We start from the raw sequence: 24,963 nt of genomic DNA on the forward strand, positions 1-24,963 counted from the left end.
ATTTGGAAGAGAACGTATAAGCAGAAAAAAAATGAAGAGACTACGAAGAGTAAACTGAAATGGGACATGAAATGGCTGTCATTTATTTAATTTCATTTCAAAGGCAAGGACTTCAAAAGTTGAATATTTTCAACACAGACCAGTTCTTCCTTGTGGGAGAATCAACAAAAATATCAAATATTCTGGAAACTAATCTTAGCTCCTACTAGGATTAACTGTATGGCCTTGGGCTAGTCATTAAGTGATTCATACCCCAATTACCAAACTGGTAATTAGGAATACCAATAGGTCAAGAGACAGGCTGAGATTTCCTCAGACTCTCAGGGACAGCACTACTCCCTGCTATGCTGTGATTTCCCTTTATAACAATGAAACTTTTAACCTTTCTAGACTCCTTTAACATTCAACAAATAGTGACTGTCTACTATATGCTCAACCCCTGATCTAATTACTGGGGAGACAAAGGTGAGTTAGGTAAAACCTAATTCAAGAAGTGGCATTCTAAAGGCAGGAGACAAATCATAAAAAGCACACAGTGTAGGCTGTACAGGAGATTTGCAGGGTAATGTGACAGAAGGTCCCAGAGGCTGGAAAAAAGACAGTAATGTTATAAATAGGACCATGAGAAAACACCTTTTTGAGAATGTGACGTCTAGCCTAAGATCTGAGGAATAAAGAGTGAGCTAAGTAAAAAGGCATGTTAAAAGCTAAAAGAACATTGCAGAGAGGCGGAAGGATGTGTGCAAAGATCCTGAGGTGGGAAAGAGCTTGGTGTGCCAGGGAATAGAAAGATAGCCAATGATGCTGGCCTTTCTAGTCACACCAGGGATTTGGGTTTCACTGTAAATGAGTAATTCCCCAATGAGCCATTAGGGAACTGCTTAAGTTAACTACTTTTCTCATACAGTTTAGCCTTTTTATGTGGCCAAACATTAAGCTATTTTTTGGTAGGAATTTCTCTCAAATCCTATCATTTGATTTTCTATTCTTTAACTGAGTATGTGGAACACAACTTTTTCTTATTGACTTAGGCTCATTACTAGTATTTGATTGCAGTAGCCATGAGGAGGACAAAGGTGTCTGAACCATGTTTTTATAATACAATTCCTTCTCTTCTACCAAAAATTACTTCTGTGTCCATCAAGTTGTCATAGCTTCAGCTGTGACCATCAGGCTATGCAGGACACTGCCTTTTCTATGCAATCAAGTGCCTGAATTTTTTAAGTTACTGCTGTCCAGAGGCCATCTCCATCACTAGGCCCTTGGAATACTAAAAAAACAAAAAAACAAAAAAACAAAAAACAAAAAACTAACCTCATTTAGTGGTCTTTATTTTAGGATTCACAGAAGTGTCACAGATGGTAAGGTCTGTCCAAAGTTTGTCCTGTTTGGCAATGAGGTAAATTAGGAAGTTGGGTATGGTAGGCTGAATGCTAAAGATGGCTCCTCTAAGATTTCTGCCCTATGGTTGTTCAATCAAACACTAATTTAAGTACTAGGTTAAAGGAGTTTGAAGATATAATTACAATCCCAACTCAGCTAACCTTAAAATACAGAGACTACCTGGGTGGGCCTAATTTACTCACGGAAGTCCTTATTTAAAAGCAATTTCCTTAGGTAGGTAGCAAAAGAAAGTATCAGAGGGATTTCGAGGATAGGAAGGTTCCACATACTGCTGTTGGTTTGAAATGGAAGAGGCCCCATGACTAGGAATGCAGGACTGCCACTAGATGATACAGTGGGCCCAAGTTGACAGAAAGCAAGGAATCATGGACTCAAGTCCTATAACCATGACAGACTGAATTCTGTCAATCACAAGAGTACAGTGTTTGGGATTCTGAATCCAGATGTCAACACGACCAGCCAACACCTTGATTTCAGGGTGGGCAGAGAACCCAGGCACATCATGCTGGATTTCTAAGCATCAGAACTCTGAGGGGTTGTTTTAAGACACTCAGTTTGTTTGTGGTGATTTGTTACACAGCCATAGAAAATTAATACATTGGGTGAAGTGGGTGTCCCAAAAGTTTGCCAAGTTAATGATAAAACGAACATATAAATGAGCTCTTACTACATCATTCTTACAAACGTCCACATAGGGGGCACCTGGGTTGCTCTGTCGAATGAGGATCTGCCTTTGGCTCAGGTCATGATCCCAGGGTCCTGGGAACTGAGCCTTGCATAGGGCTCCCTTCTCAGTGGGAAGTCTGCTTCTCTCTCTCCTTCTCCCATCAACCCCCACTTGTGCTCTCTCTCTCTCTCTCTTTCTCTCTCAAATAAATAAATAAAATCTAAAAAAAAAAAAAAAAGTCCATTAATAGCATGGCATAATGAAAAGTACATCAACTTAGAAGCCAGAAGTCCTGGGTTCTAGTCCTGGCTTTGCCACCTCGTGCTTGAGAGATATGGTGAAGAATTCACTTTCCTTCTTTGGATTTGTCTTCTATAAATGAAGGAAATGCTTAAATTGAACATTAAGATCTCTTTCAGCTCCAACAGTCTGTGAGATTAATCATCCCTTATTACATCAGAAAACTGAACTAAAAACAAATATGCATTTTTCTCTATTTTTCAAATGATACTCATCTTCTCCTGAAGATTAGCATATCTCAATCTCAAGGTCACAAATATTTAAAGAAGGCTGCAGAACAAAAATCTGCTAATATTGCTTATTTTTTAATATATTCAATATATGATTGCTACGTTTATTTTTAGCTTTGATTATACCAGCATCTCAGAGGCTTTTCAGTCTTGCAGTTAACTAAATATTTAGGCATTTTATTTTAGAGAGCTTATCTTTGCATAAAAACTGAGTCAACACAATCCCAAAACTTATTTTAAACATAATCTGGGTACCAAATCAGGGTGGAGGGAGAGGGATTTATATCTAAACACATGACTTAAAGTCTAAAGAATGTTTGTTGAATAAAAAATGGTCATCAAAGATTGAGACTTCTGTTCAAATTTTCATATCTCTCCTTCGAATTTTTCATTACTGATTTTTATTTTAAAACAAATGGAGAGGGGCACCTGGGTGGCTCAGTGGGTTAAGCCTCTGCCTTCAGCTCAGGTCATGATCTCAGGGTCCTGGGATCGAGCCCCGCATCGGGCTCTCTGCTCAGCGGGGAGCCTGCTTCTCCCTCTCTCTCTGCCTGCCTCTCTGCCTACTTATGATCACTCTCTCTCTGTCAAATAAATAAAATCTTTAAAAAAAAAAAAAACAAATGGAGAGAAGGGCCCTTATATGCATTCCCCTCTGTTATTTCAAATGTAGCTCATGTTATATTAAAGTTGCAAGTTACTCTGAACTAAAATATTTGGAAATAAAAATCTCTCTAGAAAAGTTATGTGGAGTCTATGCTGCACTTGAATTATCTTTCTAGACTGGAAACTAGAGCATGTCCACAAAGTAATGTGTGAAAGTGGAAGGATCTGGGAGTCACGGGAATTTACAGTGTTTGATAGGCACAAGTTTCCGTAATTCACTTGCTAAATTCTCTGTACTTAGAGCTGAGCTCTAAGTTGTCACACAAGAGTACTTGTGCACATTCTATTAAATGTAGGGCACACTGCAATGCAAGAAGTTATTTCCCAATACACAACAACAGGAATAAGAAGAGGGCAGTGCAAAAATCTAGATCAAACCAGAAAATACTATCCTGGGTGAGAGAATCTAGAAACCTGTACCCGAACCCAGTGGCTATCATGCGTCCTTGTATGCATGTACCAGAAAGGGGGCCCTGTTACCATAGGATAGTTGGTACAAAGACAAAGCCATAAGGTGAATATCGATAATGTGAAGACCAACACTTTACAGTCAAATGGTGGCCCTTAGGTGGTAGTAGGGTGACTTAGTATGACTTTATCTAAAAAGATGAAATAATCAAAATAAAGTTCCTTTAATTAAGATATAAGTTCTTATTTTAATTGTGCACAAAATCTTAATAGAATAATAATGGGAAATATAATTTTTCCTTTAAGATTTTATGATAATGCTGTTAAAGTTGAAGTTAAAGACTATCTTACAGCATTATCCCACAGCTTTTATAAGATTTACAATTTCTCTTTCTCTTGCTTTTGATGTTTATCTGCCATTTGAAGAGAGACCAGGACACAAAGAAGATGTCCTAAAAATAAATGAAAGTGTTAAGCAAGGAGGACAACTGGTTGAGCTATGACTAATTTTATTAGTAGTCTGTCATCAGTTAATGTTTTCAATTAATCATAACTTCTGCTTCCCCAAGTAAACTCCTAACTTTAGGGACTAAGATAATGAAAACATATAAACAAGAGCCCCTAACCCTGTAATTATGCTTAAAACCTTTTACACAGCTTCATTACAAAGTGTGGGTTTATGCATTCTCAACTAATCCTCTGTTGTCTTCAAAAGTCCTAAATAAAAGAAGCCCTCCAGAGATTGTTCTAAAGAAATAACTGGGCTGGCTGAACTCCACTCACTGTCGCAGCCAAGATTCTGGCATTTAGAGCAAGCAAAGGCAAGTAAGCATCAAGCTTCACAAGGATTCACTCCGAGTGTGCTACATGTTATGTGGGGACAGCATGAGACGTGTCCTGGACCATAAGACTGGCTACAAGGAGGCTAACATCTGGACCCGGTCAGTATTTACTTCCATTTTCCCTATTAGAGGCCTACTGAGTCTTTTAGTGTTAATAACCTAAACAAGGTTCTTGATATAAAACATTACAAGATGTCTTCTTCAGTCATTCCTGGGAGAGTTTTCCCAACAGTGTCAAACAAGGACATGCTCTTTTATAATTTGTGGTGCCAGAGATTTGCAATTGGGTGGACTCAAAGGACCTATAAACCCCCATAAATGTTATGCCAAAATTTCTTTCCTGGGTACATTCTTCTTTTGTTTTTTGTTTTTAGATAGTCCATAATATTCACTGGATTTTTAAAGGAGTCTCTAATCTCCCTCCCCTCAAGAAACCCCCTGTCTTCATAATTTTTCTCCAGGCTAATCACAGTACATCATTAGGAATTTATATATACCATCTTACTTCTGTTTTTTTTTTCTTTAAGATTTTATTTGTTTGAGAGAGAGAGAATGTGAAGCAGACTCTGCGCTGAACACAGAGCTCAATGTGAGGCTCAGTCCCACAACCACAAGATCATGACCTGAGCCAAAACCAAGAGTCGGATGCTCAAGTGAGCCATCCAGGTGTCCCCATCTTACATTGACTCAACAACACCTTTTTCCTAAAACTGAAGTGCACCTTATAATCCTTGTTTATATTTAATAAAATATTTCCTTCGTGCTCTCCAGAAGTGATTATTAAATTGACAGGTTTCTGAATTGATGACATTTAAACAATACCAGAATTAGGCCTACATCAAATATATTAGTAAATAGGCAAACTGCACGTTCCTGAACCACAAATTAAAAAAACTAAGAAAGAAGCTTCGGTGTCCCATGGGGACACAGTGGGCACCAGAACACCAGGAACACATTTAAGTTGATGCTCTATCAACACTGGACACTATTCAAGTTTCATACACTTACTCAATGTGTCCGGAGTGGACTATGTGCCAGATACTGTGCTGTTGGAAAGTTACTGATCTAGGCAGAGGACCTGGCAAATTCCCAAGAGGGAGCATGCAGAGATCCCAATAGGAAGTAGGAAATTGGGACTAACAAGGAAGTGGAGTGTTTTTAGAAAGAAAGAAAACAGAGAGCTGGAGAGAGAACAGGACCAAATGAATGACTCCAAAAGGGCTAGATTGAGTGGGGAGCATAATTCACCAGCCCAAATGAAAATATATTTATAACACAGAGGAGAGGTAACATTGTAAATTTTCAATTACAATAACAAAGGGACTCTATCAGAAGCCGGGGGACAGACATCGGTTCAGCTAAAACTCTGACCATAGGAGCAGGGAAAGAAAGCACAGCCTGGTTTGGGCTCTAAATTGGGTGAATATTGTAATAAATCCTGAGTGGGGGAAAAATCCCATTTTATGGGAACTAACATTCTTCTATTTTATAGAAAGAATGGGGTTAACAGATCTTGACTACTTGAGTAATATCCCCCAAAGTCTCGGTGCCCTTTCCCAGAGATGGGCTAAAGGATTAAAACATGTAATGTTTGCAAATCCCTTGTTAAGAAAAACAAAAACAAAACAAAACAAAAACACCTCTGTTTAGTTATCACACTTGCTTGCTTTGTACCATCTACAACCAAATAGGAGGAACATGCCTCTCAGTGGTCCAAAGGAGGCAAAAGGTTTGAACAGATACCATGTGAGACCAGGTTTGCAAAAAGCAATTCTAGTGTTCGTATATCCCACCCCAACTGGACTGTGCCCACCAAGGATCTGAAGGAAGTCATCTCTCATACCGGAATGATAACCACTATACGGCTCCATCCCACACGGATGGTTGAAGCTCACCTTCAGGCGGAGATATGTAAGATGTAACAGAGATGTAACTGCTGCATGTCTTAAGATAAAAGGGAGAGTCAAACTTTTCTGGTTTGTCTCTCCTCAACTGGGACTCTGTAAGTTCCACCTCAACAAAAATAAATAAATAAATAAATAAATAAATAAAAAATAAATAAAAGAACAGTCTTAATTTTGTCAAGTCCTGAAATACTGAACTAGCCTGACACACAGAGTGTCTGCCAGGGTCAGGAGTTGAAGAACCAGCCAATAGAAAAGGTGGTGAAACAAGCAGGTACTTGGAACAGATACTCATAAACCTATGAGGAGCCAAGCTCTGAAGCTACAAAATACCACAACTGTACACATATGCTGTATACATTTATATGCAGAATGCCTCTGTAGACTTTCCTGCACTGAGGTGTTAAAAACAAAACCAGTTTTTCAGTTCAAAAGAACTAACCACTACAGTGGAACTGGAATAAGGTACCATCAGAGAAGGGAAAAAGGAACCATGACCCATGGGCAGATACCTAACCTGTGTACTTGTTAACTCTCTCACTACCATACAGGGGGTAGGACACTGTTTATACTAAAAAAATGTTCACTGGAATTGAATTCCAGAGGTTAAAAATTTTGAAGAACAGCTTACTTTCCTCTCGCATGTTAATGAAGGAGAGGGCCAGTAGGATTCCAGTGAGGGACATCCTGGGAGGTGTGGGTGCTCATTTTGTCAAGCTAAACCCCAGCATAACTTAAGGACACTTGCTGGTACAAAATATTATAAGCTATACCCTCTCCGTGCCATTGTGGCTACTTCCACCTTAATAAAAACAAGCAAATACAGTAAAAACAAACTGCCAACAGGAATGGCGGTCCAGTAGTAATGGAGTTTTCTCAGAGCAAATACCTGTTTCTGCCTTTGAATAACAGAATAGTCCAGGGAACAAAGTTCCCATCCACTGTTTCAAAGTTACTTTTCACTTTTCTATCAATTTGTCCCCACTCCCAAGCCGTCCCCTCCACTAATGAGCCAAGGCTTTCCTCTGCTTCCGGCTCATGCTACAACATCTATAAGAACAAGGAAGGTCAGTAAGAAAGCAATCTATAGGCAAACACTAAAACAGGTTTGAGTGCATCTGACTAAGACAGCAGAACAAGACACAAAACAAATATGACCGTAACAGAAAACTCCCCAATTAGATCCCAATCCCACAGCCAAGTGTTGGCATCAAAGATGGCATATGCCATCTCTAAAATGTAGAGACTAAGAAAAGAAATCAACCTGCTCTGGTGAATTGAACAGTGGCCCATGTAAAGATATGCCTGAGCCCTAACCTTATAAATATGACTTCAATTAGGAAAAAAAAAAAAAAGATGTTCTTTGTAGATGTAATTAAGAAAGATCATCTTGGGTGATCTAGCTAGCCCTCAGTCCAAAGACAAGTGCCTCTATAAGGGACAGAAAGGAAGACATGGAGAAGACCACATGAAAACAGAGGCAGAAATGAGAATGAGGTAGCCACAAGCCAAGAAATTCCCAGGGCCACCAGAGGCTGCAAGAGGCAAAAAAGATTCCTCTCTTAGAGAATTTGGAAGGACTGTTGGCCGGTTGACACCCTGATTTAGGACTTCTGGCCTTCAGAACTGTGAGACAATAAATGTATATTATTGTAAGCCACCAAGTCTGCAGTAATTTGTTTTCAGCAGCCCTAGGAAATGAACCCATCTGCTACACCAACTTGGGTATTCCTCTTATAGCGTGTTCAACTCCAAACTGCAGATGTAGAATAACTTTGTAAATAAACATCCAGACCAGTACGGAGGCTCCCGGAGGAAGGACCCTCAGCCACTCTAGTAGTAGCTGCAAATCTGTAGATCTGCAGAATTTGACTAGTTGTTTAGTCAGAAGATGTGGATTCACATCACCTTAAAACTGGTAAGATCCTAATGACTGACACACCTACCACCCTGATGAGCTCAAATATATTTTTCAGATGAGGCAATCAAGTACTAAAAGTCAGCTACTTGCTCAAGGTCCATGGCTAGCTGACTCGATTAGATCCCAGCCCAAATCCTAATTTGGTGTTCCTTCTGCTACTGCCCAAAAGAGCAATAAACATGGGGACACTGTGCCTCCCATCTTCTCATTTTACATGTATAGCCTTCCTCAAAGGTCCTCCAAAGACAATGATCATTTTGAGAGAAAGTAGTGTTTCTGCTTCCCATACATCTACCACCCTAAAAACTATCTCACAGGAAAAGTACTATGGAACTAGCAAGAAAGGCTCTCCCAGAAGAAATTATCCTTACAGAGGACCCATCCATAATCCTGAATCAGTGTTTCTTTTCTTCATGTAACTCCCACAGCCATCTCTGTGGCTCTCCTCTAATCTAAATAGGTCTCTATAATAACTTGGTCAGGGATAAGTTCAATGAGAACAAGCAGAGATTCACAGACTTTCTTATAACCGTGAAGTTGACTTCCTTGGTCAATGACTTGGATTGACCATCAAAGCCAGAAGCAGAGCACTCTGGTAACAAAAAGAGAACCAAACAAGAAAGAACATGCAGGGAAAAAAAAATCACCTTAAGAATTTCTTGTTTGAACTAGGAATAAAAACTGAAAGGAATAGAGCTTTCCAGGAAAAAGAAAACACAATGCTGATTCTACTTTTCTTACAAGAAAAACATTTAAAGCTATTCATAAAGAGTGTGGAAAAAGAAATCACACCACTAGTCTCAGTTTAATTGTTAATTGTGGAGTCAGAACAAGGAAAGCTAATAAGCACTAATCAAAATGGGGTATCAATCCAACATGGAAACCCAATGGTGAGACTGAAAACAACCTCCAAATGCACATGTGCCCTCTCTCCCTGTGCCTGTCACTCCCCACTCCCTCACACCACTTCTCTCTCACACACACATACACACTCACTCACTCTTCAAAGCATGTCCTCTGTATGACTCATCTGTGAAAGAAATGAAAATGTATACTATCTTTGAGCAAGCTCAAAATGCAGGCAGACGGTAGACAAATGCACTTGACCCAGACAAATGCACTAGACTGTGAAGCATTCTAAGACCTCTTTAACTCACAAGGAAGCTCAGAAGAAACAATGTCATTACTTCACTAGACATTAAGGAAGAGAGCCCTCCCCCAAATATTTATTCTCATGAAACAACCAGGTCTACACGAAGTGCCCAGGTGGCAGTATATCACAGTGCCCTCTGACAAACAAAGAAACGCTACGGGCTTTTCTCCTTAGCATATCCATATCCAAACATCTTGCCTGCCACATTGAAGGGCTCACAGATACTACCACCACACTCCTCCCCAAATCTATCCCAAAGTGAGAAGTCCTTGTTAACCACATCACTTGATTCAAGTTTATTTATTCAAGTTCTAACTACTTCCCTCCCTCCTCACCCCTCAAACTTGCTCTCTGGGTCTCTAGTTCCTCTGCTGGTATCAATCCTTGTTTGATTGTGATAACTTCATAGACCAAATCAACTACATGGTGGCCTGAGTTTAGAACAATCCACTGAACAGTCCTGACCCCCCTAAGAATACTGACTGACACACCAATCCAAGAAATAGCCCACATCCTATGTAAAATTGATCTTAACCTCTAGAAACAAATTCTGATTGGGTAATACCAGGCTAACTGCAGAACGGCAGAAACCCAATACTCATTATTAGATTTTAGCGCTAAAGGGACAACAGTGGCAAAAAAACGAAGGCTTACTGGAACCGGTGAGAGGGATCCAGCTCTGCTCCTGCATCTTTTCATATAAGTCTTTGCAACAAAACCAGGATAGTAGGACACCCTAAGTAGCCTCCACAATCCCATCTGCGAAGACACTTCAACCTGATCTCTGAAAATTAAGCTATAAACCTCAGTAGGACATTTCTAGGCTTGTTTAATGTGTTGTTGCTAAGTATTGTTACCATTCTGACACAGAGTTAGCAGAACTGGCCTGACAATTTAGAAGCATACTTTCATCCAAGTTTTAGTCCTAAATTGATTTTAAGTATTAATGTTTTTGCTTTGTTTTTTATCCTCTTCTAAGCTCTGCTGCCAAAAATAATGAAATATACCATACTTGGGTTTTTCTGAATCATTATAGTTCTACTGACTGTACATAGCCCAAAAGGCAGTTAATGGAGAGTCAGAATGGATCTTTCAAATCCCTAGACAATGATGTACATATGCCTATGTACATAGGCATGTATAGAATATGTAACTCTCTATAATGGACTATCCATTACACAGCTAATCTTTATAGAATGAATACCTAACAATTTGGTACCTTGTGGAGTCTCGTAAGGACTATCACTCTCTCCATTTTACAACTGGGTAAACTGAGCAGATCAAGATTCAAACTCATACTGGCTGACTCCAAAGCCAATGTAAGGGTTACTTCACCACAACCACTGAAGTAAACTAAGACAAAAGGAATCCACTATACACAGAGTGAAACCCACTTGGGAAATTATAATGAATGCCTACTGCCAAGTCCTTTATTATACCTCGTCATTGCACAAATGTGTGTATGTACATATATAAACACATACTTTTTCTTAAAGTATATGTTTCCGAATTCGAAATAAAGGCCTAAAGTAAAGGAATGATTTCAGGAAATGGAAGACCAACTAAGATCAGCTCTTAGCTATCAACTGTAGGCCTCTTTCGCACGGCCATAGGATGCTGGTAGCCAGTTTCTTCTATAGCATGGTGACGTGACCCATAGGAACTAGAGCTCTGAATATATTTATGTGTTTTTCAGAAATTCAAGGAAAGCCAGTAGACGACAAATTAAAAATATGTAAGTATATATAATAATATACACACACAAGTATAGGTACACATTATGTATTATGTATAAAATTTCATACATATACATCCTAACCTTATTGTTAGTACTACAGACAGGAGACAACGGTTTACAGATTATTAACTTCAATCAATTCCAAATCTTTGGTCTCTAAAAACCCTTCTACTCTGAGACTTTCTCTGTTGCAGCACCACTGGTGCCTGCCATATAACAATTATTAAGAAGCAGAGAGGAATCCTGAGCAGCAAGGATGTAAATGCAGTAAGTTCAAAGCATGTTGCTTAAAAAAAAAGCCACACACCCCTGGGTACTCTTTTTTCCATTTATTCATTTAAAAGATATTTACTAAACATGGATTCTCAATCCTTATGCACAGTGATTTGGGCCTGGGGTTGTTCTAGGTGCTGGGGATGTAGTGAAGAAAAACAAAGTCAAGATCTTTGTCTTTATAGATTTCTATTTAGAGGAGCCAAAAATGACCAGAACCTAAGACACGCAAAAGACAAATCTGACCGTGCATTACTTAGCAGGACTCCCCTTAACGCATTGCCTCCAAATTAATTCAATGAGTAATAGGTGCTTCTTGGGTTTCAGAGCACTCTGCTAAGCATCAGAGCAGAAAGGATATTATCAAGGCCTGCCCTCAGTAAGTTGAATCACCCTAGAATGACCATACACAGAGGTATGAACCAGGGGAAAGTGCCAAAGCAATATATTGTTATCCATCCAACATTCTATCAAGAGAAAGACAGCACTCATTTCTGTCAAGAAGTTGCAAAGAAAAGGGAAAGTAAAAGATGCTCCAATTTATTCCAACACTAGGAACCCTCTCCTCTAAAAATAAAATCAAAACAAAAAACCCATATCCACTAACCCCAAGAATAGTGATGATTTCCTTAGTCTGGCTACAATAAATCTGTTTTGAAACCAACAAAACTAATTAGCAATGATTACTTATAAGAGCGCATGTATTTCTAACCTGAGGAATCTTAATTCATTTTCTGGTTCCCCTCACCCTGTGCTCTTTTTTGCTTTAAAAAAGGGGGGGGGGAGTATTAAAGAAGGTGGGACGAGGGGGAATTGTGGGGGGAGGGAGAACTTGCATTTCTGGGCATTGGGTCAAGACCACACAGTATGAGAGAACAATGGCGGCAGCTGGCTGGGGGCTGGCCAGGGCCATGTTCCTTCTGCTTAGCCTTTGGCTGTAACCACTAGACCACACGTCTGCACTATTTTTCAGATAACCAGAAGGGAAGACTTTTAAAAACCATACTAGAAAATGGCTTTGCTTTTAGAATGTGTTTATATTTGTTCTGGTGTTTTCTTGCAGGGTCATGGGGCAGAAATTTTTTGAAACACACCTTAAAAGAACACAGTCACATTGGCATCATCAGTCCTCTTGACTTGACCAGAGTGGAGCCCGATTCAGCAAACCCAGGATAATTTTTTTTTTAAATGCTTATCTTGTTCCACACCTCATCACAAAGCAAACAACCTAATTCACAAACTTCCTAATATTCAAAATGCCTCCAGATCTGTCAATATTTTTTTTTAAATGCCATCCTTGATTTGATCACTAACACATATGTCCACTTCCAGGCTTTTATGATGCAAGAGAAAGCTGCAAAAATGGACCTAAGAGCTAGTTCAATCATTCTTCAAATTGAACAAAGTCACTCTAAAAAGATCCTTCTCTTACTGACTGCCTTTTCCACAGAGGGAAAAAAAAACTGAAGCTAATCCAACCATAATCTCCACTCCCATGAATCACTGCCATAACATCTGAGAGAGGGCCAAGAGTAATTGGTGCTGCTGCTAGAGGCAGAAGGTCACTCTACGGAATGTCTATTAAGATATTACAGCCTCAATTGCCTTTAAATCAACAACAGCAACACAGATAATAAACATAGTAAATTGCACTAGGAAGAATATATGATGTGAGTAGTTAGGGCAGAAGACAAAAGGTTCAAAAGAAATAGAAGTATTGTGAGAAAACCTACAAACACTAGGTTGAATGCCTATCAGAGAGCCTTTGGAAGCAGACAGAAACGTAAGTGGTTTGGTTGTGGAAAGATATGAATTATCACCTAGATGGAGGTAGGAAACGGATAACAGTCCCCAAATCCACCTCAAGATGGGAACAGAGATAGGATGCTGTCCTGATGGAGGGTTTCAACTATCTTGACATCTACTGATGGTAATATGCCTTTAAAAAGCCCAGCCACTAAAATGATACAAGTTAAACGAAACTAAGGTGATGTGACAACTAAACACAATATGTGATCCTGGTCTTTAAAAGATTCAAGATCCCTCCCCCCAAAAAAGATTTTATATATATAATTACTGGACAACTGGTAAAATTTGAGATCTGTAAAATAGATATAAGATTATATCAAAGTTAATTTCCTGGTTTGATCATTAGGCTATACTTATGCAAGATGTTAGTATTTTGGATATCTGGGTAGAGAGTATTGTGGAATTCTTTGTACTGTTTTTCTCTTTTTGTAACATTTTTGTAAGTCTGAAGTGATTTTAAAATGAGAAGTTAAAAAATAAAAATGAGCTAATACATAAACACACACACACATATACACACACACACACGCCTCTGATAAATTCTTGACTTACAAAAATGTCACCTTCCAGACGAAAGAAACAAAACAGCTAACTCTTACTTTGGCCTTAATTCTGATTCAAATGACCAACTAAGTGATGACAGAAGCCTTCACAGCTACAGACTTACTTATGCCAGCCTCTTCAGAGATTGGACAGTAGTTAACCTAGGACACAAAAATATAAAAATATATTCCGTCCCCCCCCCAAAAATTTATGTGTAATTAACAAAACTGGGAGGAGGCAGAATAGTGACTAACCCCTGAAGAGGTAGAGAGAGTGGCAGGCATCCTGTTTCTCTTCTCAGAGATGGACCCAGAGGTCAGAGGGCTGAAAGGAGCAACACCCATCAGCTACAGGGAGGGGCACATCTGGGTCAGGGCCCTTGGGCTGAGAGCCCTTGAAGCTGTTAGAAACTGCAGCTACTGTGGCTCCTTGAGAAGGGATGGGACACTTTCTCCTCAGGAGTTAGAAGGACCTTGGTAAGAGCTGGCTAAGTCCAACGGGTTGCTGACTGCTATTAAGAGTACACAGGTACAGAGAATCTTCAGGTTCCCATTTAGTTCATGTAGCCTGCTGAACTGGGAGAAGAGCAGTTCAGATGAGACACGAGAAGTGCCTTTGTTATTCACCACTCCAAAACTCAGCAGCAGATGTGGGTTGCTAGAAAATATGAAGTGAAAAAGTCATAAAGAACATTAGAATAAGTTAGGTTTCTACACTGGGCTTTAGAAAGCAGAACTGAGAAAAATGATGGGTATAATCCCAAGGTCGGAAATTTGAAAAAGGAATAATGATAATACTATATATAGCATGAATCACATGCCATATATTGTCTTATGGACCTTATATATATCGCTCACTGAGAAGGTGAAACATGGAAGATTTTCAACAATCTCATTAGTAATTTAAGAAGGCAAATGAGGGGCGCCTGGGTGGCTCAGTCATTAAGCGTCTGCCTTCGGCTCAGGTCACGATCCCAGGGTCCTGGGATTGAGCCCGGCATCGGCATCCGGCTCCCTGCTCCACGAGGAGCCTGCTTCTCCCTCTCCCTCTCCCTGTGCTGTGTTCCCTCTCTCGCTGTATCTCTCTCTGTCAAATAAATAAATTAAATAAATAAAAATTTTTAAAAAGAAGGCAAATAAAAGCAACATACATTTTTCCACCATCAGACTGACACATAAACACACACACTTAAATTATACAGTATTGGCAAAGGATTAGAGAAAATAGGCACCTTTGTAACTGACAGGAAGCAGTATAATTAAGTACTTTTTTTGAGAGTAATCTGTTAATATTCATTAAAATATTAAATGTGCCTACCATTCGACATGCAATTCCACTTGGTATATACCCTGGACAAATGCTGAAATAGGTAAACAGTGAAGTACGTACACGGGTTTCCAGTCTATTATTCTGCACATTACAATGGCATGAGGAAAAGCTGAGAAGTGCCTACATGTCAAACACTGAAGGTTTAAGAATCTATAGGAAATCTATACTATGTCAAAAATTCTACAAAACAGAGGAGTTTATTCCTAGATTACATGTACAGGAATAAATATACAGAAAGTCCTGGAAGGATACATACTACAGGTTTAACTTGAGAGATGGACTTTTGCCTTCCATTATGGCTGGGGATGGAGGGTCCAAGTATGTATCCTCATACAATCAAGTATGAGGATACAAGTGTAACTAATGCCCATGACAAAGGCCTCAAGCCTAGAGAGGTGGTAGTGTGCAGGTGGTCAACAAGCTGAGATCTGAGGCTTGCAGAAAATGCTGAACGCAATCAAAAGGGATTTTATGAGCTTTTGCACAGCAAAGGAAACAGTTAACAAAACCAAAAGACAACTGACAGAATGGGAGAAGATATTTGCAAACGACATATCAGATAAAGGGCTAGTATCCAAAATCTATAAAGAGCTTATCAAACTCAACACCCAAAGAACAAATAATCCAATCAAGAAATGGGCAGAGGACATGAACAGACATTTCTGCAAAGAAGACATCCAGATGGCCAACAGACACATGAAAAAGTGCTCCACATCACTCGGCATCAGGGAAAATCAAATCAAAACCACAATGAGATACCACCTCACACCAGTCAGAATGGCTAAAATTGACAAGTCAGGAAATGACAGATGCTGGCGAGGATGTGGAGAAAGGGGAACCCTCCTACACTGTTGGTGGGAACGCAAGCCGGTGTAACCACTCTGGAAAACAGTGTGGAGGTTCCTCAAAAAACTGAAAATAGAGCTACCCTACGACCCAACAATTGCACTCCTGGGTATATATCCCAAAGATACAAATGTGGTGCTCTGAAGGGGCACGTGCACCCGAATGTTTATAGCAGCAATGTCCACAATAGCCAAACTGTGGAAAGAGCCTAGATGTCCATCAACAGATGAATGGATAAAGAAGATGTGGTATATATACACAATGGAATACTATGCAGCCATCAAAAGACATGAAATCTTGCCATTTGCGACGACGTGGATGGAACTAGAGGGTATCATGCTTAGCGAAATAAGTCAATCGGAGAAAGACAACTATCATATGATCTCTTTGATATGAGGAAGTGGAGATGCAAGGCGGGGGGGTTGGGGGGAGGTAAGAAAAGAAAAAATGAAAAGATGGGATTGGGAGGGAGACAAACCATAAAAGACTCAATCTCAAGAAACAGACTGAGGGTTGCGGGGGGGAGGGGGGACGGGAGAGGGTGGTGGGGAAATGGACATTGGGGAGGGTATGGGCTATGATGAGTGCTGTGAAATGTGTAAACCTGACGATTCACAGACCTATACCCCTGGGGATAAAAATACATTATATGTTTATTAAAATAAAAAAATTTAAAAAAAAAAGGGATTTTATGTCTATGCTTAGTCCAAAAAAGTGAACAAAGAAGTAAAATATTAAATAGCAGATGTGTGGCGATCCATAAAAGGTAGGTGGGGAATTGCCAAGAACCAGCCTTGTTAAGAACAAGTCACACAAAACCAACCATACTTTAATTTTCCTTAGGTTCATTCATCTGATTATTTGACAGGTATGTACTGAACACCTTCTCTGAGCCAAAGAGTATGTACAAAAGATACAAAAACAAAACAACAACAACAACAACAACAAAAAACCCTGACAATGCTCCTGTCCTGTTGAATACGATAATCCAGCAGGGGGACAAATATAAATCAAGTAATCAAACCAATCAATTTACTATTACAAGGTGAGACAAGAGCTTGGAAGTCAGGAATCAAGTGTCTCCAAATGGCTTTGCAAAGAAATGGAGTCTGCAGACAGAATACAAGGGTCCATGAACTTGGATGGTGGATTAAAAAAATGAACCTCTCTTGCCCTAACCTTTAACTGAACTTTAGCATTTCCTTCAATATGAGCATGGGCAACAAACCACAGTGGTTATGACACTGTCACGAATAAAAATTATAGGTGTTCCCATATAACATTACTACTGTTGCAGATATTCTGAATTATCATTTATAGGACTTATCAGACCTGCCCTTCCTTTTATTAAATAATGTGATAATTAGAGAAGCATAGAATTATATTCCAAGTGGTTTTAATATTTTGGTAACTATGTCTACATTACTTTTTTTCCTTTTTAAAGGAATTTTACTTTATTTTATGCATCTGAGAAATGGTCTAAAAGCTTTACCTGATTGTCAAACAAATCCATGGCATCAAAAAAGATTAACAATCACTCACCTAAATTCTGGTAACAAGTAGATAGGTATGTATATAAATAGACTACAAAATCAAGAAATATAATTATGCACATGGGCTCACATAAAGAAAGCAACCCAATTTCCTGCAAAAAATAATAAAATAAAAAAAAACAAAACAAAAAATAAAATAAAATAATTAACACTCAGTTATCTTTGACTCTTGAATTTTGACTCTAGTTGTTCAACAAATATTTGCTAGTGCTCACTTTGTGCCAGCCACTGTACAAGGCAATGGGGAAACAGCAGCAAACCAATTCTATTAAGGTGGCCTGTTCCTCTCTCATCTTGGATCTTCATTGTCCATCAAAGTAATTGGTGGACAATCTATAAATGTTTGCTAAATGCTAAAAGAAGAATGTCTACGACTGGAAGAAGTGCCGCCAACATGTTATGAAGTCCTAACATTCAAGGAAAAAATCTTCTGGCTGTCATTCCACTTCTTGGGAAAGTTTCATCAACTCCTGAGCATAAAACTCAATTTCATCTGACTTTCTCTTTCCTCCTACTTTGTATCTCACATTGCTCAATTAAACAGTCTGACTTTTATGAGAAACTGCTCTTCGCAAGAACATCTAACCAAAAGGAACAAACACCAAGGGAATAGTATTCAATTTCTTTTAAGACTTGTAAACATTGGTGTGATAATATTAAATACTATTATGAATTCTACCTATATAAAAACATTCACAGGCCTCAAAGAGAAAGCTTGCAGCCAGCTTCTTGCTCTAGTAAGAGAAAAAGAAACACAAGGAAAATAATATAGAAGTCTAATCCTATTTCCTAGCAACTGGGGGACAAGTGGGAGAAAAGGGAAGCAAACCAGAGACCTCACCTTCAGACTCTTCACCTCACACTATGTGCTATTACAAAGAAAGCTCTCAGAAACTAGGCAGAACTATCCTTCCAAACCATTGCACCACTCATAAAGGAGTGAGAACTGCATCATCACACAAGAGCTTAGCAATTTCACCCCACACCTTCTTCACCATTCAGATACCTTTGATCAGTTATTTTACCATGGAAAGGAAAATCTAAGCATTTGTAGTGAAATGGTGAGGTGAGCTTAGCATACAGCTGGGCTGATGAACTGCCAGGCCTGGGATGCATTATAGCAATGCAGGCTACAGTTACTTCATAATCCTCTACTTGCAGACTTCAAGTTAAGCCTGACTGCTCAGTGAAATCACTTTTTCCATACAAGTGAAAGCAGTCCCTGCCTGCCCTCTGGTGAACCCAGGCAAGGTGACTTTAAATAAATTTTGTGCTCAAATGAGCCAAGTAATTTAGAAATGGAAGCTAGAAAGAGAATCCAGTTATCCTACTATCTGCCCCCCTCTCCAAAAAGACAACAATAAGAACTAACTTTCAGTGAGCGCTTGACCATGTACAGGACTTGTGCTAATCACTTGACATATATACTGATCCTTACAAAACAATTGTATAGGAAGATACTATTATTATCTCCATTTTGCTACCAAAGAAACATGTTTGCAGGGACTAAGTCATTGTACAAGGTGAGAGACCTATTAGTGATGAGTAGGGATTTAAACTTGGGTTGGCAGAGCCTACCTTCCTTTTTTTAAGTAGGCTCCATACAGAGCTCGGAGCCCAGTGTGGGGCTCTAACTCATGACTATGAGATCAAGACCTGAGCTGAGGTCAAGAGTTAAACATTCAGCCAACAGAGCCACCCAAGTGCCCAGAACCTACACTACATTCTTTTTTTTTTTTTTAAGATTTTATTTATTTGACAGACAGATCACAAGTAGGCAGAGAGGCAGGCAGAGAGAGAAGGGAGGAAGCAGGCTCCCTGCTGAGCAGAGAGCCCGATGCGGGGCTCGATCCCAGGACGCTGGGATCATGACCTGAGCCGAAGGCAGCGGCTTTAACCCACGGAGCCACCCAGGCGCCCCCCTACACTACATTCTTAACCACCATAACATTCTGCTTCTGATCCCAGAATCTGATCTTAATGGTAATCAATCTTACTTTTTCCTGTAAATACTCTAAACAGCTCTTTCAGGTACTGGGTGCAGAGCGTAAAATACAATGCAACTATTCATTTATTCTAGGAGTTTTTGAAGCACTTAGGGGCTAGAGCTTGGGCACAGCAGAAAAAGATAAGAGGAAGAGCACACTTCGTTCAGTCTCCAAGTCCACAGGACTAAAACAGAAGATTTCTTTAAAATGGAGGCAAGCAGAAGGAAGCCACACTGTCTTGTCCTCTCATGAGAGGAGTGGTTTTTCCTTAGTGTCTTCCTCTTTTCTCTTCAACCACTGCAGGAGCCACAATAAAGTAGCTCCACCTAAAAGAGAGGGTAGATACAATTCAACTACAGCTTCCTAATAATTCAGCAGTATGTGTGTTGTAGTAAAAACAGCACAGAGCTGGAAGCTAGCAGACCTGGATTATCTATCCAAGATCAACCAAAGCTGCCTGACCTTTTCAGGCACTCGACCCCCTTATATAAATAAGGGTGTGACACTGCTCCACAAGTAGGAGGTTCTGCTATAAGAAAAAGCCAGTACGGGGCCTTTTCTGACCTATAAAAGTATCAGTTTCATAGTTTCAACTAATACATGGATTTACACACCATCTTTCATGCTATACCACCTGTTTCTTATCTTCCTAAACTAATTCTACATAATTCTGGCATCAAAAGATATTCAAGGAGTGGTTCATTAGATAAATACCTAATTTCACTGAAGAATCCTTGGAATATGAAAGAGAACTAATACTTCTAAAATAAGGTGGTAATAACAGCAGTTCCAGACAGACATCGTTAATCATAGCTAAGAGAAATATATGGGAACACAGTTTAGAGAGGCTGATCCAGGCTCCAAGGGTCCAGGTTATCCTACTAGTTCCACTGAGTCGCTGGGTCATCTTTCCATAGTGTAGAGAGAATAATAAATACTTCAGATTGTGTGTGTGCCTGTACCAGATGCTATGTTGGTAATGGACAAACAAGGATGAATGCTCCAGCTGTGGGCATTTGGCTCAGGTTACCCACAGTCTAGGTGGGAGGCAGGTAAGGACCAGGTAACAGAAGATTAAAACAAAAGCTTATGTGGTTACAACAATGAGTCTATAGCTTGTCAACCCAGATTTAACAGAAAGTCAGGAAAATCCAGAAGAATCATTTCAAAACTGTATCTTACTCACTAGCTTGTTGTTTTAAAAAAATAGTTATATACTCACATCTGTAGGCCTTTTTTTTTTCTTGCCCTATTCCTCTGGCTATGACTCCCAGTACAATACTGAATAAAACTGTTAGAAATGAACATTTTTGTCTTGTTCCCATTCTTAGGGAGAAAGCCTTTAGTCTTTCACAATTAAGTATGAGGTTAGTGGTAAACTTGTGGTTTTCACTCTTGGCCAAGTATCAAAGAATAAGCTCTTCGAATAGAAATTTTAATGAAATATAGATATTGGAGTAGGGAGAAACTCTGTCACTTTTACCTATCTCATATCCCCCCCCCCCCCCGCTCATATAACAACGCTTTGATTTTTCCCTTAGGGGAAGCCAAAATTTCTCCACCACCACAGTTCTAGCACAGTGGGCAGGGGAGTCAGGTCTGGTCAATTCAACTATCCCACCCTATGGTCCAAGTATTTAGTCCAAGAAAATTCAAATATGGGACTTCTTTAGAATTATTACATAAGGCTCTCTTTCCACTAGACTTATAGATGAGGGATCAACAAAGTATGACCCATGACTGAAATCTGGCTTCTACCTGTTTTTATAAATAAATTTTTATTGAAATGCAGCCATACATCAGCTTTGCTGTTGTAGCTCAAAAGCAGCCATTGTTGATGGCTGCTTTTGAGCTACAACAGCAAAGCTGATTAGCTACAATAGTGACCAGAGGCCTCCCAAGGCCTAAAATAATTACTCTCTAGCCTTTTAACAGAATAAGTTTCCTGGCTCCTGTTCTTGATAATATAATGTAAACCTGGAACAGTCTGAAAGCCTATCACCATAACTGGAAAGAACCTACTAGAAATACCAACACAAAAGAAGAAACCAAATCCAAATATTATGGAAGTTTCTGGATTCAGATGGGCTGGAACTATTATATCCCAACTTATTTTAAATTCCATAAGCCAATAAATCCAGCTTTTTCTCAGGCCAAGTATAAATGAGGCTTCCTTCATTTGAATTTAAATTAACAGCATAGATAAAAACTATAATGCTCATTGCAGAACCACAACTCTAATTTCTCCCTCCATTATATATCCATGAATACCATAAAGACATTCAAAATTTCTTTTCAACTAGAAAGTCACTGAACACTAAAAACGGTAATTTATGTAACAATTAACTAAAACTGTAAAATCAACTAATTCAGGGCTCATTTAGACTGTTTTTCCAACCAACCATACTAAGGTGTTATTAAACGATAAAAGAACAAAAAGGATGCAAACCAAAGTTACCCCCCTCCAAAAAAAAAAGAGAGAGAGATTCAACACAGAATAATCATTCATAGAACCACTGAGCTCTAAGTATAAAAACAAAAGTTAGGTGCTGCCATTGTAATCACCCTGATACAAGGCTAACACTCCAAAACCAGCTAAGGAAATAGGTTTCTGCTTCTCTTACCAAAGCCAAAACTTCTAAGGGGATAGATTTAACTAATAAGGCAGACTGTGATTAAAACTGGAGCTGCTAATTTTCTACTGGGTATGTATCTCCAAGAATGTCCCCTAGGGGCTCTCAGCAATGGGAGACAAAATTAAGCCTAATATTCCTGCCACTTATGTAGTTACCATTTGTCTGTTTCTCTCTCTTCAGGAAACTGAAAAGTACACAGAGATGTTGTTCTCAATGTAAGCTATATGTTCCTGTGAGGAAATAATTTTATATTATGTTTAGAAACAGAATTATTTTGTGTTTAAACTTGTTTTAATGTGTACATTCTGGAGCAAGGAGATGTTTTCTTTCAACAGCATGCTTTCCATCTGCAGAAGCCAGATGTTAATCTACAGGAAAACTCAAGTGGTTAGTAAGACCAATTACATACAGACAGAGAACAAATATCAAATGGCAGGGAGAGGGAGGAAGGGGAGGTTTAAAATGGAGTTGATAAAGTCGTTGTAGAACTGCAGCTTACGGGGCTGGGGAAACCTCAAAACAGTGGGGTTTTTATCCATACCAAGAATAGTATGCTCTGACAAGATTTTTTTTCTTCCTGGGTACTTCCTCCCCTAGAACTGAAGAATCTCTCAAGAAACTCAGATAAAGTATATAAAAATGAAATGAGTGAGAATTTTTGAAGACATCTTCAAGATGCCTATTAATCTCCATTAATGATAAAAATCAAATAATCTCATCTCTATTAATGATAAAAACCAACACATCTAGGACTATGCATGGGTTCAAATTCTACCTCTGCCACTTTGATGGAAACTGTCAGCCATCCTACAGTCTTCTTTCTGAAAGTGATAAAATACCCAGGGTACTGGCAGTCCATGCCTGCCTATGTTCAACCTAGATTTCCCACCCTCCCCTGTAGATAGATGTGGCCGATTTAAGTATGTTAGGGCCAGGGGAAGTGATGTGTGCGTCCTCGAGATCCTGGATACTATCCTCTCCATTATCTGGCTGAAAAACAGCAATGACTAGTAGAGCAACTTCGAAAGTCATGAGTTGAGTGTGGCAGAATGACCTTGCAAAGCATGGACTGCTCACTTCCAGGCTTGGAGAGAAAATTAACTTCTATGTTACTTAAGCTACTACACTTTGGAGTCTCCTTGTTATGGCGACCTAAACCTGCACCCTACCACTACAGCCACTTACTGTCTGTGCTACTGAGCCAAGTTATTAAAGCTAAGTCTCACTTTCCTCAACTATAAAATGGTAGTATTTTGTGATGTCCTAAGAGTATACTTATTTAATAAGGTACTAAGAAGAATAAATGGGTTAAGGCATGTAATATGCCAAATCTGTGACTTACACACACAAAAGAGCTCAATTAAGGGTAGGTAATGGTAGCAAAGATAAAGGACAACTTAGAAAGTGGCTTTCAAACACCTCTGACAACAAGCAGCTATTGTGCCCACGAAACCCTAATGGTAGAAATGTCTATCTACTCTATATACACAGCAGAAGTGCCTTCTCTTCCAGCCTCTTTGGTCTCGGCTGCAGAAACCAGATGAGGAAGGGGACGTCATCATTTGAAAAGCATCACATTAAGACACACGCATTGTGTCCCCACTGCTCTAAGGCCTACAACCTTCAGAAGTTGACTTGTGGTAAATGTGGCTATCCTGCCAAGTGGAAAAGGAAGTATAACTGGATTGCCAAGGCTAAAATATGAAAGACCACTGGGACTGGTCAAATAGACACCTAAAAGTTGTCTACCACTGATTCAGGCCTGGACTCTGTGAAGGAACAACACTTCAACCCAACAGGGGAGCTGTGGCAGCATCTAGTTCATCTTAAGGATTTCAACAATCAGTCACACAATAAACGTCCTGGTTTAAAAAAAAGGAAGGAAAGAAGGAAAGAAAAAAGTCTATCTGCTTTGAGAGTTTCCATCACTAACAATGTATTCAGAGAAAACAAGGGGTAACTTATAGGTACTGCAGAAGAATTAAGATTAAATAATGTTCAATTCTAATTTAGCTATTCCAAACTCTTTAAATGGTTCTTTAAATCTTGCTCTATGTTATTAAATGCTATCCAAACAGTAGTTATTTGTTTCTGCTCAGTTGATTGGAGTTTCACATTTATATACAAAATAGCTAAGTAGAAAGACACATTCATCAATATAGATCACCTAACCTGGGTAGGCTGAGAAACATACAAATGAACCGGAATCATCTATGATTGCATCTTGATGCAGAGTTCTGTAGTCATTGAAGGCTGGGCCTGATGGCTTTGCACACATTCCCCCCTCTGGATAGTGCCTCTGCAAGTTATAACTACTGGCCCTATGACACTGGATTCTTTTTTATCTTTTGTATTCCTAGGATGTACTCTTAGGATTTTTATAACCCTGGTATCTGCTGAATACTGCAGCTGAGATCTTTGGCACCAAGATAAGGCCACTATTTTTGACTTTAGGGACTCCCCCAGGGCCCTGACATGAGTTTTACATGTCACACGATACAGGAAAACCACCAGACTACATCAACCAGCAAAGGCCAGCATCTCGAAAATGGGAGCACAGATGATACTACCAAGGCTTAAATCCTTCCATCTACACTGATAACCCACTGTATATAATGGGATGTGGGCTACCATGGCAAGGGAATGCTGAACCAGAAGGCGATGAGAAAAGATACTACATAATCTATATATACTTCTAAAATCATTTATCCCATTCAGATAGGTTTGAGATAATGTTTTACCTCCTACTCCAT

At 39.3% G+C, this 24,963-nt stretch overlaps 1 protein-coding gene and 1 pseudogene across 6 annotated transcripts in view; one reads left to right on the forward strand and one right to left on the reverse strand.

Moving 5' to 3' along the window:
• ARHGAP26 (Rho GTPase activating protein 26) overlaps positions 1 to 24,963 on the reverse strand; it is a 437,763-nt gene that overhangs the window by 250,454 nt on the left and 162,346 nt on the right. The window lies entirely within an intron of this gene.
• On the forward strand, positions 23,751 to 24,040 carry LOC308343041 (large ribosomal subunit protein eL37-like; annotated as a pseudogene). The gene has a single exon. The product of its transcript is annotated as a large ribosomal subunit protein eL37-like (transcript).

Source organism: Martes martes (genome assembly GCF_963455335.1).
Source record: "Martes martes genome assembly, chromosome: 5".
Lineage (NCBI taxonomy): Eukaryota > Metazoa > Chordata > Mammalia > Carnivora > Mustelidae > Martes > Martes martes.